The sequence below is a fragment of the Schistosoma haematobium genome, chromosome 3, assembly GCF_000699445.3.
Source record: "Schistosoma haematobium chromosome 3, whole genome shotgun sequence".
In the NCBI taxonomy this organism is placed as follows: Eukaryota; Metazoa; Platyhelminthes; class Trematoda; order Strigeidida; family Schistosomatidae; genus Schistosoma; species Schistosoma haematobium.
The window spans coordinates 47,611,499-47,624,175 of record NC_067198.1 but is presented as its reverse complement, the minus strand read 5'-3'; positions in this window follow the sequence as shown (position 1 = coordinate 47,624,175).

The following is a 12,677-nucleotide window of genomic DNA, read 5'->3' as shown; positions in this document are numbered from 1 at the left end:
TCGGTGAGGCAATGCTACACATCCGACACGGATTAGCTCAACTGGTCATGGTTTCTCACTAGAACTCCGAGAATTATTTCTAGAAGCTAGTCACAAAAGAGCAAATGTTTCCATTTTATTGTAACATTTAGTGTCAGTAAACCTTTCTAGCAGATTATAATTTGGATATGTTTGACCGACTAACTGACACATTTATAATTTCTTTTATGATCATTTTAGTTTATCAAATCAGTTAGTTTGGTGAAGAATACAGACGTTCAACATTGATGATTATAAATTATATTTTAACTAAAGATCAATGTAGTTCCCTGAGTTCGAACTCAATATAAGTAAAAACGATTCGACTCAAAAATAATCGAACGGCTTTATTCTTCTCCAGTGTAAAGTCAACTTTAAAGCATAATTTGACTATTATACAGTTATGATAATAGATATTTAATTGGATATTTATCGACGAAATTGAGAGGACGAAAAGCAAATGTCCGACGCTTTAACTGGGTTCGTGGATATGAAGGATCCATCTAGGGGAGCTGGAAAACCCTGATTTCGACCCAATCGTGCACATGGGTTCCAGCATCCTGTAGGGATAAGTGGCGTATGGACCAATCGTTTTTCACCGTCTACAATGGGTCTGCATCTCCTGACGTTGCTCCACTGCCTTGTGGACTAAACCTTTAAGTCAAACGCTCCGGGTGTGACTCTCCAAGAAAACAACCTGCTTCGGTTTGCACACCCAGGCCGCATTTCAGCCCCCACACAAATCATATGATTTGTGTGGCGCATATCTATTTGGTGCATCCTTGTACCAATGTTTATGTGTTTAAATAAATAAATAAATTTGTTGCACAGCAATTGGTTAACACGTTGCTTAAAGAGAACACATTCTCGAATCCCTATGACGGTATCCATTATAATAGTATTAGGAAAATTAAAGGGTTACAGAAAGGGTTTTTTGTGAATAGTAATAGTAATTTCAATAGTTGAGATCATGAGTCAATTGAAGCTAGATCACCATAGGAACCCAGTGAAGTTCAATTGGGTCTGTTGTGATATAGTAACTCATTAATGACAATGTTGGACGTGTAGCTCAATTTCGTAGATTGGTTGAAGTCAGAAATGAACACCGTTGGATGCTAATTAGGCGTTTGTGCGGGAGACTGACGGATCCTGGTTTCGAATCCCTCGGCAGGATCGTGGGTGCACATTTCTGAGGAGTCCCATAATAGGACGAGACGGCCGTCCAGTGCTTCCAGGTTTTCAATGGTATTCTATCTTTAACTGATTCATGATCTCAACCATTACATTAACAAATTGTCGAAAACTAAAACTTCATCATTTGTTATTCATCTCATTTAGAATGTCCACTATGCACTAGATTAAATTCTGTTGAGTGAAGATAATTTGTAAAATATTCAATTAAATACAAAGTAGCCTTTTTTCCATTTGTCCTAACAAAGAACTTATCTTGACAGATACTTATAAATTTGTATACACAATTGGTAACAAAGTACCAGCAATAATTCTTCATATTTAAATGTATTGTATGGTGTGCTATTGATGTCTGCAGATATAAACTGTATTCACCATCAATCGAAAAAGAAATTCCTACAAGCAAAACGTTAACAACATCAAAAGGAAAAGAGAACGAGAACAGATTATAATAAGCAAATATGGATAATGGTTAGCAGTGGAATACAAGATGTATGTTTCGTCCGACTTACAACTCATCAGTTGGATGTGCTTGCATCTCAGAGAGTGATTGGTGTAGAAATGAAGGAACAATCAAGTCTAAGGTGATGGACTGATATTTGCAAAAGGGAACAGTCATGTTTGAGACAATTGATAGACATTTTGCGAATGAACTATTTACTGTATGGTTCTGAGATTTTACTAAGTTGCTTTGTAATTTTCGATTCAAATACATTCGATTGTCGTTACTTGTGTTCTCGTTCATTACAGTATCAATGAACATGAATATTTTAGAGAACACAGTCAATTTAATGATAAGAGGTTTAAAGCAATATATTCCTTTAGCTTTATACTCAATATCCCTGATGAATGTTAGATTAGAGTACTTCTACTCTAATCACCCTTCTTATTCTTTCTCTTATGCAGTCAAATAGTAAGCAGAGTATCCTAGTTGTTATATGTTCTACAGAAGTCATTTTCTTTTCTTTAATGTTGTGAATAAAATTTATTGGTAACAAGATTTTCAAATCTAACTGTTTTATTCATTTCCTTTTCATTTCTCTTTTCTCTCTTACTTTAGGTCAGTTAAATGGATTAGACTTGGAAATGAAATAATGAACACATTAATCTTCATTTATAGAATTCTATAATTTTTTTAAAAAATTAATACATCTATGTCATTCTTTTCAGGTTGATTTCATTAGAAACATAGTTTATGAACAAAGATGGATATTGGCTAGCAGTGGAATCCAGTTTGACGCGCGTTTCGTCCTACTCGGGACTCGTCAGCTGGATGTACCTATATCTCACAGTTGATGTTCTCTCCGAGAATTGAACTCAGTACCATTCGCTTTAAACTTTATCGCGTTATCCACTGAGATACTATTTCTGATGGCCACTTGCTTGTGCGATGGGGTAAAGTTTAGATTCACTTGGAATTTTTAATTGAATCTTCAAATTTTTGTTTAGGAATGCAATTGATCAGTCTCTTATTGTCATTTATTCATCCTGTGTGGGTTGCCTCGATATTGCTTTAATTGACAGGCATTATAAGCAATATCTAGGTAATACGCACAGTATGCACATATGCCAATAACAGACTGATCAACTGACGTCTTAGACAACAATTAAAAGATTCAAGTAAATAATGCCAAGTGAATTGAAACATAGATCCTCGTAAAGAAAAAAAGTACTCACATTTCTAAGTCAGTATTCTAATGGAAAAAGAAAAAAACTAAATGATTGTTGGCGTCTATTTAGTAGGACGTTAACATCAATAAACTCTGATTGTTCTAGGTTTCATGCTTGTTACGCTTAGTACAAATCTTAGAAGAATCGATTATTTTAGTACTTCTGAAACGCATATCTCTAGGACTCATATGGTTTTAATATGTTATCTTATGGTATATGCTACTGTTGTCAACAGATATAAGTAGTATGTATCATCAATCGAAAGTGAAATGCCTGGCGGTAGAAGATTAAGAAAATATAAGAAAATAGAACGAGAATAGAGGATGATTGCTATGGAAGTAAAGTATTTACTGTATGGTCTTCAGATTTTATTAAGACAGTAACTAATTGAAGAGAATGTGATGTTACATATTCATCATAATATAAAAATAACCTGTTTTTGAATTCATTAAAATTCAGTTTTGTTTAAGAAATGACTTGATTGTTATCTTAAGTTCTACCAGTACAAGCTGTGAAACACATGTGGAGAGGTTCGAACACTTCACTTTTACCTGTAGTTTGTGTTGGTGATTTCGTTCAGGATAACAATGAAAGTTCCATGACCAAACCATCCAGCTGAGAGAACAAAACTACATCATCTCAAAATCATATGACGGCTTAAATATACACTTTCACGAATCTTCCATTTGAACTACATTTGTGTACTCATACGTGAAATACTTCATAATGATTACTCCATAATCCATTGAATGAAAACATGACTAGTCAGTGTCAATCATTAAGAAATCAAGTGAGATATCTATTATCTCATGAGGCAATGACAGCACTCTATCAATAATGAAATTGGACTTGTGAATCGATTCTTTTTTTGACCGATCGATCTAAAAGTTTAATACGTAACTCGAAACCAAAAGGTTTTCGATTTGTTTGTATCAGATCATGAATGTACACTTGAATCGATTCTCTAAACTACAGTAAAATCGGATTCCTATATTGTTCTTTTTTTATCTAGTGTTGGTTACTAACGAAGGCTCATCTTCAACTATAGATGTACTCAAAATTCATCCAAGTAAATGTATAGTTATACTATAAAGTCATTTCATTTAATGCCGCTTCATAGACAAACACTTGTAGTGAACGAGAACACAAGTAACGACAATCGAATGTATTTGAATCGAAAATTACAAAGCAACTTAGTAAAATCTCAGAACCATACAGTAAATAGTTCATTCGCAAAATGTCTATCAATTGTCTCAAACATGACTGTTCCCTTTTGCAAATATCAGTCCATCACCTTAGACTTGATTGTTCCTTCATTTCTACACCAATCACTCTCTGAGATGCAAGCACATCCAACTGATGAGTTGTAAGTCGGACGAAACATACATCTTGTATTCCACTGCTAACCATTATCCATATTTGCTTATTATAATCTGTTCTCGTTCTCTTTTCCTTTTGATGTTGTTAACGTTTTGCTTGTAGGAATTTCTTTTTCGATTGATGTTGCATACTACTTATATCTATCGATATCAGTAGGATACACACCACACTACTATAATTCATCTTCATAATGATATAAAAAGTTTTTAACATTCCTTTTCATTTCATAATCTTTTAAACACTCAGTCTATTGTGAAAAATGAACCATCTGTTACTAATTAGTTATCTTTTAATGTGAATTTACATTTATTCATTCATTAATATCATACTATTAAAGAGTCTTTTTTTCTTTTTTCTTTCCTCATAGCAACAAAAAGTGTTTGTATTAAAAACAACAACAAGCAAATGAAACAATTAAGATACTTTATCACTATGAGAACTATTTATAGAGATTAAAGTTTGACCTACGAACGTTTAAACTATTTCTAAAACAAATTTGAACATTCATTTTGTTTTCAAAAATGAACAAATCTGATTGTTTTCGTTTTGTATTTTTTATAACTTGTAGCCTTGTAACCCTGTTCATATAGGATGTAATGATACTGCTAATTAGAGGATAGGGATTTATCAATCGGACCAGTGACGTATAAAACCCACACGAGAAGTCTAGAGTCTTTATCGGTTCTTTTTCCTGTCTAGCCTTGCTTGTTAGAGTCCAGAATACCAATGTCAGCCTCCGTGATATGAATCATGCATTTCAAACATACTAGGTTTAAAAACAAACCAAACAGACAACATCTCACCAGAAAATAGAAAATACTTGTACAAGGTTTGGCCAAATGTGGCTGTGAATGTGGGAGATAGTACTTAATCAGGATCCATTTGTCGGTTATACACACACACAAACACATACTGGAGTTTACGGAATCATTCTTTCTTGGTGGGTTCATTAAAGGCAACCCCATCCTTATCGAAAGGTGTATTAAATATAGAAGAGATGAATAAGATTGTCTTATTCGATCATTTTGTATTAAAACAAACAAACAAACATAGTTCATTTGGTATTGTTTTACTTGAGTCTACCGATTGATATTTAGAACTGTAATTGATCAGTCACTATCCATCTTTGCTTATCATGCTTGTAAATTGAGGCAATATCGAGGCGATACACACAGTATACACATATAATAATAAGAGACTGATCAATTACAGTCTTAAACATCAATCGGTCGATTCAAGTAACCAATACAAACTAAGTGAATTAAACTTCACCCGATTGCACAAGCAAGTGGCTATCAGGAGTCAGTATCTAAGTGAATAACGTGATAGTGTTTGAAATGAATGGTACTGGGTTCCAGTCCTACAGTGAACATCAACTCAAATGCAGGTGTTTCCATCTGACGAGTCCTAAGTAGGACGAAATGCGCGTCGAGCTGGATTCCACTGCTAGCCACTATCCATCTTTGTTTAAACAAACATAATGTCCGATTATATTAACCATTTGTAACTTCCTAATACTCTCATTAAATGTTTTATGTTGACGAAGTCAAGGACAACTAACGTGCATCAGGTAATCGTACGTCATGGACTGGTCCAACTGGTGATGATCACAACTTCTCCCCCATGTACATACTTTTACTAATACATTTATGTAATGACATTCTTTGTGTTATACGGTCTTCATAGCAGCCATAGTACCTTGATACAACGAAAAGCCAGACCGCAAAGTGTGACTTTGAAGTTAGCTGTTGGTCACACCATTCCCGCGTAACTCTAGTAGGCCCCCCAATAATTTGACATAGATCATGTACGCTGATGATTTACATATTTAATTAACTACTTAAATGTACTGAAATGTTTTTAAACCCTGATAGTTTGTATAATATCTCACTAATTGGTTTTATGTTCAACTATCCGATTAACCAATTTTTTTCGCGACCTCGTTCTATTTGAAACATACTATCGGGTTCAAACTCCTCAGAGTAACTTTTTAAATCCGTATTATTGACTTAAAGTTGTCCTTATGTTAACTTTTATTCATTTCACATTCACATTCAAACATGTATTTAATAACATAACAAAATGGTATCAACATTGTTGATTTTAATAGTTAAAAATTAAGTTGATTTAGACGAATCAGTTTATTTTAAATGTAATGCGACCTATTTGAATATCTGACCCATTTGTTTCTACCATCTAAATATTTCAACACATTATCTATTTTTTTTATTGAAATCATGAGTGAATTGAAGCTAGACCATCATGGAAAACCTGGAAGCACAGGACTAGTATGGGGCTCCTCAGCAGTGCACATCCACGATCCCGCACCTGGCGAGATTAGAACCCAGGACCTACCAGTGTCGCGTCAGGCGCTTAACCAACTAGACCACTAATCCGGCATCCAATGGTGTTAATGTCTAACCTTGTCTGTTTGTCAATTAATTGGCATAACCTATTCAGATACGTTTGTGAATAGTTTACAACGTTTCGTTGTACAACTTGCAACAATGTACAATCAGTGACATCGTGATGATTGGTAATATGCATTGAAAAGAATCAATATTATTCAGATGTCATTTCTTGATCTATTCACATCTAATTGACGATAACTCAAATATCGTCGGGATCGACCAAGAAGTAATTAACGGAAACTCTCTGGAATACGTTGTGCTGAGAATTCTATAATGTACCAAAACTATAATATTGAATAAAGCCATTGATAATAATAATAATACTAAACGATGTTTGATTTATTCCCTTAGACACCGTTGATAATAAATACAATTTTAATTCTGTAATGGTTAAAAACTTGAATGGAATGAAATATGAATAGTTCACCATATTGTCATGGTATTTATAAACAGTTTTCTCATAATACTTTGTTTTTACTTAATTTGTCCAGTCAATAATCGTCAGGTAATAGTAACTGACTGGCAGTTCTAATCATAAATTGAAGTTATTTAGGACTATAGGAATGATCATAAAATCACTAGAGCTGTTTCTTCTTAGATTTGACTGTCGCTATAGTGTATATTCATGATTTCGTACAAGATTGACGCTATGTTCTTTCGATCTTGTCACACACACTAAATAGTGGAACAGTTTAGTCAAACTATTCCTATTTTTTGCTGATACATTCATGATATATTGATGAATATGTAATGAGTAGTTACTGAATTCTCATCAATATGAAAATCATAAACACTTATTTATCCAACTAAAGATAATTTATACGTTTCCATGCGTTCTTTTAGCGAGTTAGTTTTCTACGGGATGGGATCGCTGACCCCATTCCCAACCCCTATCTCTATCCAGGCTTAGGACCGACAGTAGCCCTGGGGGCGCTCCAGGTGGAGTTTTAGCGTTTACATTAACATGCAAGTATATGATAAACTGGATTCGAACTAGTGACCGGTAATTGAAAGACTGAAGTCCCAATTTTAATGTAATGATTTCTATAAATTTTATTGTTTATAAATATACACGTTCAATTAAAAACAGCCTAACTAAACAAGGACTACTGACTGAATTAAAAGTAGGCAGGAAAAAAACTGAGGAGGTTAAACAAAGAAATGATATTAATTTCTGATCAACTTTGGTGCCGAAGTATTTGCTCAATATCTTTTCGTAAATCCAGTGTTTCAACTTTATGTAATACTTTTTAATAGTTGAAATCATGAACACTGAGCTGACCGTCATTCAACTGTATCAATGTCTAACCACGAAATTGATCGGCACATTCACCATTGTCTTCAGTGAGTTAATGTCTAATAACAGACGCGGCCGAACTCCACTGGTCACTGATTTTCACTAGAACTCCATTAAATACCTCTTGAGGCCAGACACTAGTGAGCATATGTTGAATAATATCAGAAGGGGTGAGCGAGATTGATAGGTCTTGCGTTAGAATCTCGCGAGGTTGGATCGTGGATGCGCACTGCTGAGGAGTCTCACAATAGGACGAAATAGCCATCCAGTACTTCCAGGTTTTCCATGGTGGTAGTCTAGCTTCAATTAACTAATGATCTCAACTATTAAAAATTACTATAATATCCACAAAACCCCTTCTGATATTTATATAATACTTTTATTCTACATATGCTTAACAATTTTAGTAATTTAGATTGATAACCGATTTAAGTCAAACAACCGTTGAAAACCTAGAAGCGATGAACAACTGCTCCACTCAGCAGCGCGTATCTGTGACTAAGCTACAGGGAATCGAACCCACTACTATCGGTTTAAAGTATAAATGTTTAACCTCTTGACCACTAGACCCGTGTCCAATAAATGTAAATCTAACTTAATCCGTGCTATTTCGTTATAGTCTTCCATTGTCTTAGTACCTTGCTGTCTAACCTAGGTTGATTTGTGATCTCTATAAAGTTCAACAATCTTCATTCTAATAAGAGTTGTAACATTTGGTTCTATTTACGATCGTTTTTGCAATTATTATTTCATGTCTCATGATATTCCTTTGTAAGTTTCATCTCATCATACTGATATGGCATGGCAATTTGACATGATGAAGAATTGTACCTGGTCACTTATCAATATACAACGAATTTTAAGTTGAATCATTTTCATTTTTTATATAAATAATTTTCAGAACAAAATAATTATAGAAATAATTTTGCCTTTAGCTCATCTAGGGCTACTGCCGATCAAAAGCTCATACAAAGGAGCAAGATTGTTTAGGATAGAGTTAGATGAAGAATGCTGATGAATGGTTTATGCTCATTCATGAGGTGTAACAGGCATAAGTTAGTAAGTAATTATAAAAGTGATCCTACTAATTTAAAATTTACAATCACGTTTAAAGTAGTATTCACTTCATGTTGCTATACTTATATCTTCTCATTATTATTTACAACTGCAATTGATCAGTCCTCTTATTAACATACATGTGCATCGTGTGCGGACTGCTTCGATATTACGCGAAGTCACAAGCTTTACTATATTCAAAGTAGTATATTTCGAAATAATCAATGAACTACTTGAATGTATCTTATATCCATCAATAATATCTTACTTTAGTTTACAAGAATCATATGATAGAATATAATCACTATAGACACTAATCAATTCACATGTTTTAACTTGTCATTTCCTTTGAAGTGTAAATGAAGAAAACAACAATTTTATATTTCATATAACTGAGGTAATGTTATGATTTTCTTTAAAAGAAAACTATTCTGTTCTTTGATGTTTCTCTCGGGAAAAAAAACAACAACAACAAACAGTGACATGTAGAGTAGATTTTACCTTCAATAAAAGTTTACATATACTTTGAAATTTGGAAGAAAAAACAACATTAATTACATTTCTTAGTTTGCTGGGAGAATAACAGTAATTTCATGGATTAGTTGAAATTTGACATTAACACCGTTGGACGCCCGGTCCAATGGTCTAGAAGTTAAGCGCTCGCGCGTGTGACCTATAGGTCCTGAGTTTGAATCTCGTGAGTCGCACTGCTGAGGAGTCCCATACTAGGACGAAACGACCTTCCAGTGCTTCTAGGTTTTCCATGGTTGTCTAGCTTCAATTGATTCGTGATCTCAACCATTAAAAGGAAAAACCTACCTATATTTCCCACTTCCTAAATGATGGTGCTGCGTTTTACATTATATATATATTGTGGATTAGTTGAGGTTGGACATTAACACCGTCAGATGTCGGATTAGTGATCTGAAGATTAGACTTTCGCACTTGAAACCAAAAGTCCTGGGTTCGATTCCCATGTGCGGACCTATTGGTGTGCATTGCTGAGGAGTCCCATATTAAAACGAAACAGCAGTCCAGTGTTTTTGGGTTCACCATGGTGGGCTAGCTTCAATACACTCATGATCTCAACTATTGAAATGAAAAACCTACTTATATTTCCTACTTCCTAACTACTGAATAATAAACACCGTTGGCTATATTCTTAATGTAGATCATTTTAATAAATTATTACGATGATACTCGCAGAGATTGGAATCTAATGTCTCTCATAATAAAGTTGCCATACCATTATCATAACTTTGTAATAGAAAGTTTTACAAACTCCTATTCGTATATATATATATATATATATATATATATATATATATATATATCAGTAAAAGGTTTTGGAGATTGCTGAGTTTAGATTTATCTCATGAATGAATTAATGTTAGACCAACATTATAAACCTGAGAGTACTGGACGGCTGTTTCGTTTTAATATGGGACTCCATAGCAATGCACACCCATAATTCCACACACGGGAATCGAACCCAGGACTTTAGGTCTCGCTTGCGAAAGTCTAAGCTTCAGACCACTAATCCGACATCCAACGGTGTTAATGTTCAAATTCAACTAATCCACGATATATGTACATATATATATTGTGAAAAGCAGCACCACTATTTATATGCCAACTATTAGACGTAGACGGTAAAACCAACTACCTTGTAGATTAAGTTTTTAGAATAAAGGTCAAAAATAATTCATAGAATCTCTACTGTTTAATGTCATAACAGTGTCAAAACATACAAAATTGCTTACATAAACTTCAGTCATTCATATGACATCCCTTTTAGCTTTTGAATCAATGCAACAGTTTAAATTGTTATGTATTATTCACATCAATAGAGATTGTTTAATGCTTAACAATTTACAAAGTCTACTACTAAATCTCTTGGAATAGTTTAGTATAAAAGTTCATGAGGGAGAGAAGTTTGTTTGTTTATTTTTTGTAAATAATGTAGATGTTTGTTAAAAGTGTCAATTGTAAATTTGTTTACATTGTTAATGTCAATCAATAAGATGAATGAAGGTCAAAATAGTTAACTCTATTTTGAATGATTCGATTTTAATGAAGTACATAAATGTAAAAGAAAGTAAATAAAGGTAAGCCATCACTTGGAATTCTTCATTGTAAACTTGAAATTAGTTGAAGGTTGATATGAACATCGTTGGATACTGGCTCAGTGATCTACAAGTTAAGCCTTCGCTCATGAGACCGAAGGTTTTGGGTTTGAATCCCTTATGTGAGATCATGGACGAGCGCAGCTGAATAGTGTTGTACTATGAGGAAACGGTCGTCCATGGATTCCAGGTGAGTTAGTTATAGTGGTTTATTTTGCAATAGGCTACTTAATGTAAAATGTTACATACAAATAGGACTGTACAGCTTTAAGAAATAATATTGTTCTTAAGAAAGAAGTTTTCTCGTTGAAACATCTTCATTCTTTTTAATAAAGCAACAGAATTCTTTCACTGTTTCAAACTTGTTATTCTTTTCATGTCCCCATATTATATTGTACACTAATTATTGTTATTATCTTTGATTTTATTCGAATTCCTTGCTAATCACTTCCGTTCTTTAACATGTGTTTAACATCAAACTATATCAAGGTTTCAATAGAGGAAATTTAACACTCACCGCTCGTTGATAATCTTAGTCATTTTAAGTTTAAAAAAACATAATCTACAGGGATCATTCAATTCTGTCTAACGTACTGAGGTACCTACACGTAATACTCAATCAATATGTAATAATCAATCTGTTTTAGATTGATAGATGGTTTCATGGTACAAACATACAAAAAGGCAAAACCCAGGTCCTCAAATACAACACGGAGAACATCAATCCAATCACACTTGATGGCGAAACTCTGGAAGATGTGGATTCCTTCACATACCTGGGAAGCATCATCGATGAACATGGAGGATCAGATGCAGATGTAAAGGCGAGTATTGGCAAACCAAGGACAGCATTCCTACAGTCGAAAAACATATGGAACTCAAAACCACTGTCAACCAATATCAAAGTGAGAATCTTCAATAAGAACAAAACAGTTCTATTGTACGGAGCTAAAACTTGGAGAACTATTACAACCATCATCAAGAAGGTACAAGTATTTATAAATAGCTGTCTACGCAAGATACTCAACATCCATTGGCCGGATACTATCATCAACAGCCTACTGTAAGAAAGAACAAATCAGCTTCGAGTTGAAGAGAAAATTAAGAAAAAACGATGGAAATGGATAGGTAATACATTACGGAAATCATCAAACTACATCATGAGACAATCGCTAACTTGGAATCCTGAAGGGAAGTGGAAAAGAGGAATACCAGAGAACACATTACATCGGGAAATAGAAGCAGATATGAAAAGGATGAATAACAACTGGAAAGAGCTGGAAAAAATTGCCTATAACAGGGTTGTATTGGGAGTGCTAGTGAGCGGCCTATGATCCTCCACGAGGAGTAACAGGCTTAAGTAAGTAAGTAAGTAAGTAAGTAAGTAAGTAAGTAAGTAAGTAAGTCTTTATTTCATCATATTACTTATTATTAGTTATTCAGTTATTCGGATTAATAAAGCATCATTCGTAAATGGGAATATATTATTATTATTAAGGGCATAATCTAATTCTATTCAATAGTTAT